The sequence below is a fragment of the Opisthorchis viverrini genome (genome assembly GCF_000715545.1).
Source record: "Opisthorchis viverrini unplaced genomic scaffold opera_v5_150, whole genome shotgun sequence".
Lineage (NCBI taxonomy): Eukaryota > Metazoa > Platyhelminthes > Trematoda > Opisthorchiida > Opisthorchiidae > Opisthorchis > Opisthorchis viverrini.
In genome coordinates, this window is record NW_008751806.1 from 1062530 (window position 1) to 1069918 (window position 7389).

The following is a 7389-nucleotide window of genomic DNA, read 5'->3' on the forward strand; positions in this document are numbered from 1 at the left end:
GCCTTCCTCTCCGTTCCTTTAGATACGATCGCCCCCGTATCGCCTACCTATGCGTCAGGACCCCTCCCCTCACAGTCCATGAATTTAACAACGCGATTTTCGGATTTTTGGTAGATTTATTGCTGAGCAACGCTTCGCTTTTGACCCAAAAGCTTCGTCAGGCCAAGTGACTAGGTTCCGAGGTTGGTCGAGATTTAAGACGGAAGGAGAACCAATCAGCTAAGTCAAGCTAAATATCTGTTGGGTGTTGGCCGAGGAAGTTTTGTGTGTTAGAGTGGTTGAACAAGTGTTGGGTCGGTGGAGAAACCTACATGTGTTTGGGTCCAGCCTAGGGTCTAGTTCTTCTGGTTCGGTTCATTTGATGGTTCCTCTTGAACTTCGTTTGAACCTTCTGTCTGTCTGTGCGGGTGAGCTAATGCTAAGAAAGTTGTGTAAGAGGGATACTGTGACCTTTGGTCGGTTGGGTTTCCACCCCCACCTCCCGGTTTTTTTTCTAGTGATCCTAAGTGAATGGACAACCAAACCGGTCTTAGTGCTTAACGTCAACAGCCCTGCTATAAATTCATCTTGTGCCTCATGCAAACCGAAAACACTGAATCATCTGGCATTGCGCTCCTCATCGAGAATGTAGCTTTCCGTAAAACAACACCGGCATATAAAAACATCAGTTATTGCTCCTACGGGTTCCTATTCTGAACTTTGTTACAACCCAAAGTCCCAACTACTAACTCCCAATATCCGTAAGAGCTGACAAATCATGTGACGATGATTGGTTGTGATTGGTCCTCCTCTGCGCAATGGTGTCGGTCAGACAGCAAACAATAAGGAGAAAATCGAGAACCTCCTCGAGGTGCCTGAGTGGAAACGGGCTGATCTCTAAAAAAAACAGCACCCCTTTACACTACTAACTCAAAATCCATACATTTACCTGTCTGTTGAGGCTAAATGCACTCGAATTATCACACCATTGCTCCAAGACTTGTCGAAATGCGGGAACCAGTATACTGACAGCTTGGATGATACATCTGGACCCGTGGATTTTAAAAGGATTTAGAAAAATTAACGTTTATTAAAAGTGTGATTTCATTGAGAAGACAGACCTTCAGTCGTCAGACACACTGAATATGAAAATACTAGTTAATACAATTCTTATTGATGGCACCACCATGAGCTCGCAACTGGAGCCCATGGTAGTCGATACTTTCCCAATAAAAGCTGTCACCCCTGATACGTGGACAACATTTCGGCAACTACACACTCTAAAGCTAAAATGTACCTGCTTCAATAAAAATTCGAGAAGGTCCACACTCACGTTCATTTCGGAAGGCCTTGAAAGGTTTCACAGTTTCACTAAGATGACTGGTGTACCAAAAGTCCACCCGGTCGGAGCAGTGCGCCAATTTTAATGGGTTCAGTTTACTAAAAGGAGTGCGCCATCTGATCCACAGCTTTATTGACAAAACAAGGAAAATTCACTTTGAAACGCATTGGCACGGAAGCTATTACCTCACGCCCTGGGTTTGCCGACACTTTAGTAGGAAACACATGAACAGGAAGTACCGAAATTCCCGATCACGACCGTCGAGGAAAGTTCATTTACATTGGCCTTCCGCAAAATGGTGATTTGCTGGTCAATCTTCTGAACAAGCATCATTACGCCAGCCTGAGTAGAATTCTGTTGGCCTAACACTTCGAACCTATTTCACAACAAAACATCTGCATTCCTTCAGTCTTGCAAAAGGAACTCAATGTTGTTTGGTGGCCAAGGCATGACATCGTTACCTCGACCGCTCCTGCGTAGGCTTGGACAGTATCTCAGCCCTCGTCTTCCCTTCAGTGGCATGGCAACTAGACATCAAAATTTCGTTACAGATGAGCCGTTTTAATCTTGAAGACGGAGCGCCCGTTTATGTTCAAAATATGCTGCACCTGTGCAGCAAAATGACTTGGATGCATGACGAGGCATATTTGCTATCTTGATGAGCCTCTGGAATTGAAAGCACGATACACAACTCAGTCATGCAGCGAGCAGCGGAAACTGAGTAGGGCCTAGTGTCCATCCAATGTCCCGGTATTTTTCACAAGGCGCTTGCCAATAACGTGGCAGTAATGCGCATCTGCATCGCCTAAGACTGCCGCCATCCAATTTTTGTCGACATAGAGTCGTCTATATCCTACTGTCGTCCAGCTCACTGTTCAACCAAACGTAGTCTGCGTCGAAAAACTCGGAAGGTCTATGGTTGACACCAATAAGATGACTCTAGACATACAGCTACTGTCGTATTTCCCCATTCTTTCAATTTCACTGTACGAAACTGTGTTGAGTACAAACATACGACCTGGGTGGACCCTGCCGAACACATGCAAGTCAACCTGTCGCTGTTTCTCGTTAAAATCAGCATGCATTCATCGATCTCCTTCGGTAAAGAAGCCTGAATAATTATTTCAATAATCCTAACAGTATTGTTATCCCCATCAGTCACATCATCATCATCATCATCGTGAAGAGGAGTACACTGGAAGTAGGAGTTGGTCTAAGCTGTTCATCAACCATGAAGAAAGCTGGTCCTTGTAAAGTATGAGCGGAGTCCCATCTGAGTATCCTGTTTGAGTGTGATCCCATCATCTGGCTTAAAACACCATCCTTGGCAATCTTCACTCAGCCCAGCAGTCGAAAACGAACAGCCGTTTCACTAAGTGACAGCAAGCTCGCCGGTGTGATTGATTACATGCTATATACTGTAGCGTTTCCAATATGGATAAGGTGGACCTAACATAGGGACGCATGATGGTTCCACAACTCATAAGTTAACAGTAGCCGCTTTCTTGGTTGTTGATCAGGTGGCTGTTCATCTGTCCACCGACCTTGGCAGGCAACTTGCAAACATTTTGTCAAGTGTGGAGCATCAGGAATGCACAGCTGGGTGGGTACTTCTTCCTTACCCGCGTGCGTTTAAAAGCTTTTGAATCGTACCCGATATCTCGTAATGCGATTGTGGGACGGCAGTCCCATGAGTTCATTTGTCCAATATTGATATGTTTAGCGGTGTGGTCCGCCTTCTTTTAAATGTGTCTGATTATCTCGATCGTCAAGAAGAAGGTCAGGGCAATCCGGATTCATGGTCCAGTATACCCTATGATGTTATCCATGACATTACTGAGTGAAGCAGTGGAGTGGAACACCATGACCTACAACACCAGTTCTGGTGGAACTTTTGCCAGTTCATTGTAAGCCTTGACGTGACCAGAATTCCTGAATGACATGGCATGGAGAAAATCCATAAACTACAACAGCACCTCAGCACACTTGGAAAAAACATCATACTAGGTCAGTCTGTTGATTTTTGGAGTTCACATTCCAGCTTAGGTCCGCTTAATTCCAGGAGCCACTTCGGCTACTGTAGGTTGTGTCAGCAATGCAAGTAGAAATTCGCTTGGAACGATTGTTCACGTTTTCAACTCGTCACAAGAAGCCGCTGAGCAAAGACGGCCACAAAGCAACAAGATAAAGGTGAACGATGCGGAACGTCATGAGACCCGAGGAAACATTCAATTATCAAGAATTTTTTGGTGGATTCCCACGAGAATGAGCATGATTCACAACAATCAGTCGTATTTGAGTCTTATTTGGCTTGTGTACAGCCTTAAGTAGAACGGGATGCATTGAAAATCAACACACCCCAACAAGCTTTGTAAACGATTAAGATAACTAACTACTCGAATAAACGCGATAGCCCCAGGCTCTGTAATTGCTGACTCAATTAAATCTACGTTGTGGGTGATATGAATTTCCGAGGGAAAAACAAAGTTCGATGAAGCATATTGCTAACGATTAGGAACACAAACGTAAATGATTTATGCCTCGCACAGTAGTCGAATATACATGCGTGCACGTGCGTACACAAGTTTACTTGGCAGAAATAGCCATCCGGTGGGCGTGGCCTCCCTTGGACACATGAAAAACTGGCTAAAAGCACTCTTTCACAAGTAACCAAGTCAAGTCTAATCAAATTCAGCTTTGGGCATCCGAAGATTAATTTTTAAAGCACAAAATCCCCGTAGAAGTTAACATAAACGGGAGAGAAACGTATGGAAATTGGATATCATATCTAACCACGTTTCTTCAATGTACACGATTTTGAAAAAACCTGGCGGCCAGTGAGTATAGGAAGGTTGTGTATGCATAACCTTCCTTGCGTGCTCACAATGGGTACTCATGATAAAACCCTGTAAATCAATCGGTGTCACGTGCACAGCCAAGCAACACACCGCCCTAGATGGAGTATAAGTCTGAGGCAGATCTAACACCTAAAGGGAAGAAGAAACAGACAAAAATATCTCCCTGAAGGACATCCGTACATGTAGAGGGCGTTGTGTGAAGTTCTGGTCACCCAGGTGTGTGAAGTGAGCATGGGTTGTGGAGTAGTCGGCCAGAACCTATCAGCCTACTGCCTCCATTTGGTGGCGCTAACACGACCCCTTTGTCAATGGTGACAAGGGTATGATCTTGTTCAAGAATAGCAATCGAACTATTCGTAAGGCACTGCTCATAAGGTTGCTGACAATTCTTCGACAGCCCGCGATCGGCTTCGCCCTTCTTGGGGCTCATCAGGTAGGCGCAGTCCCCGAGTTTCTGCCAATCTTATGTTCTACTTGAGACCAAATTGCACGAAATTGGCGAACTACATTCATTTGCAAACAAATTTTGTTTCGCGAGAGACTCACCCGGAACCTAGCTAAATCTCTCGTTTGTGATGTTTTCAAACAAATGAGTGTGCTGCATCAGGCTGTCTCATGTTCCAGTTGCTATGATATGACGATACATATATAGATGTCATGCACTACTCATGAGGTTGCTTCAATCAAACTACCTTTAATTTCGCTCATTTGAGGAGGTGAGGGAGTGCACTAGGTAACGGGTGGATACGACGCCGCGGGTGCCTTCCGGTATCCTAAATGGTACGGGCCCCGAGTTAATGGATTATTCATCCCTCCGTGTAAAAAATCAGTTTTAGTGGAACAGACATGCACGCGGTTGGTTGATGCTCGGAAAATCCCTTCTTAATTAATCATCTGACAATCAGATGTTTTTCTTTGCTGCCAGGCTAATTTTGAAGAAAACGGTTTCACCTTCGCAAAGAATGTCAGCGCAGACTTGAATCAACATGACCGGCAGGACCCCTGAACATCATCGGACTAATCGAAGGCGACGAATTTACCAGCTATAAATATGAGTTCGCGGTTGAGCCTGCCTATGTCATCATCAATGAGGTATAGTTTATGACCATCAAGGCACATCCATTCTGAAATAATCCAAATTTTGTAACGGTCCTTGTTTCTAAGTATACGTCGAATATGTCTCATCCGGAGGTTGGTTCCTCTTCGGTTGTCTCCCACTGGGTTATTTTTTCTTGATCAAACTCCCACAGTTCCGTCCACCAAAGTTGTTCGTGAGACGGTGGTCAAAATACATTCAGATTGTGTATGAAGAACTCCTCTACCGGAATAAAACAAAACGGAATAAGCGAATATACACTCATTTACAAACCGGTTTGGTTTTTCGAGAGACCCGCAGCTGAATCTCTCGTTTGTGATGTTTCCAGGCAACTGAATGTTCTGCACCAGGTCGCCTCATTTTTCAGTCGTTACGATATTCGAGATATCGCGATACATGTATATCGTTGTAATGTACTACTCATAAGGTTGCTGACGTCGAGGAATTTTCAGCAACTTTATGAGTAGTACATTACAAGTAAAACTGAATAGGCCAAAAAAACACCATCTCCGATTTGTGAGTCTACGAGACAACCAACCCACAACACTGTACAGTCACTAAGTTCAGGGATTCCGGCGTCGACATTACCGTGTACACAGTTTTCTTGTGACCTTGCGACACCACTGTGCTGATGTTCTGTACGGCCGAGCAATTCGGCCAAGTTTGGACCAGACAGTGAACAGATATTACTGAAAATCATTCTGCGGATGATTCTTTGGAAATACATCACAAAGCTCGTTTTACGTTCCGCATGCCTTTATGTGACTGGTCCGACACTTTTCTGTTTTTCCTCCATCCCACCAGTCGGAAGTCATAGGTCGTTCTAAATGGAATTTCACTTAGTCAACAAGGCCAATCGAGTGACACGAGCCAGATCACGTGATGCAGACCGGGTGCTTGAACGATTCTGTTTAAATGTGAATTGATCACATTGCTGACCAGTCACTCAAGACCCAAGAGTTAAGTGTGACAAGTACTTAGATAGTGGTTTTGAAACTCCCTACTGATGATTTACAATGAGTGCTACTCAGCTCTCCTGCATAGGTTGGCTTCCCTTACCGGATGAAATGCCCATATATTCAAAGCGCACAAGCCACCTGGCATTCATTCGTCATGAGAGTTCCTCACAATTCAGTACGGTCCGCCGGTATCCTTAAAGCCAACGCTTTTATAGTGGTTCTTTGGAAGGAATAGAAGCAATCGTTTACTGGGTTTTTAGAAAATGAATGCACAAGCGTTTCTAAGGTAACCTTGTAGGAATAACTCCGCCGCTCTGTTGTTCTCTCATGGATGGTCAGACACTCCTTTTAATTGTCTTCAAATGTGGAACGCGCATAACTTTCTCCGTCAAATGGTTACGGCGTGTGTAAAATTATTGGCATGGTATCAGGCCTGCTCCCAGTTTTATACATATCTATTGATAGTTGCTTGCCGTCTGATCTAGGCTGGAGAGCCGGGCCAATAACGTTGCCAGCACGATTGCGGATAGCTCACAGATAGATGCACTCTGATGACATCAGACACATTGCGTTGCTTGATCGTTAATCAGCAATCTGAGTTACAAGGCTGTTGTGGATAGCTGACTAAAGCGTACCTATGCACTCCATGTATCAGCCATAAAACGATAGCACGCCGGAAGGCACTTTGAGCCTTTTTACAGTCGCTAATCGAACCCGCTGTTGCACACAACAGTATACTCTAAAATCAGCACGCATAGAATAAACGCGCTAGAGGGAAGTACCGTACGACCAAGTTCCTAGAGTGGGCGCGAATTCCATCCTTCACTTATCCGCCGGGTTGCGTACCAGTCAAGAGCCATAAAGGCAAAGAACCTTGAGTTAACAGCCATTTAGGGGCTGTGTTTGGTCGGTCTACCTGCAGTTCGCCAAATGGATGTCGCTTGAGTGAGTTAGGTGGTACTCACAGAGAAATCAACCTGCTTATGGATCGGCCTATTACATTGGGGTGTGTAACTGCGCGTAGTTGAAAGGACAAAGGTCCACTCCTATGGATTTTCTCCGCACAAAAAACTGGACCGCCAAGCTGTTGTGCTCGAACCATCGTCACATAGGAGCGCTAATTCAGTGGTACGGCGGATACGAAGACCCCAAGGC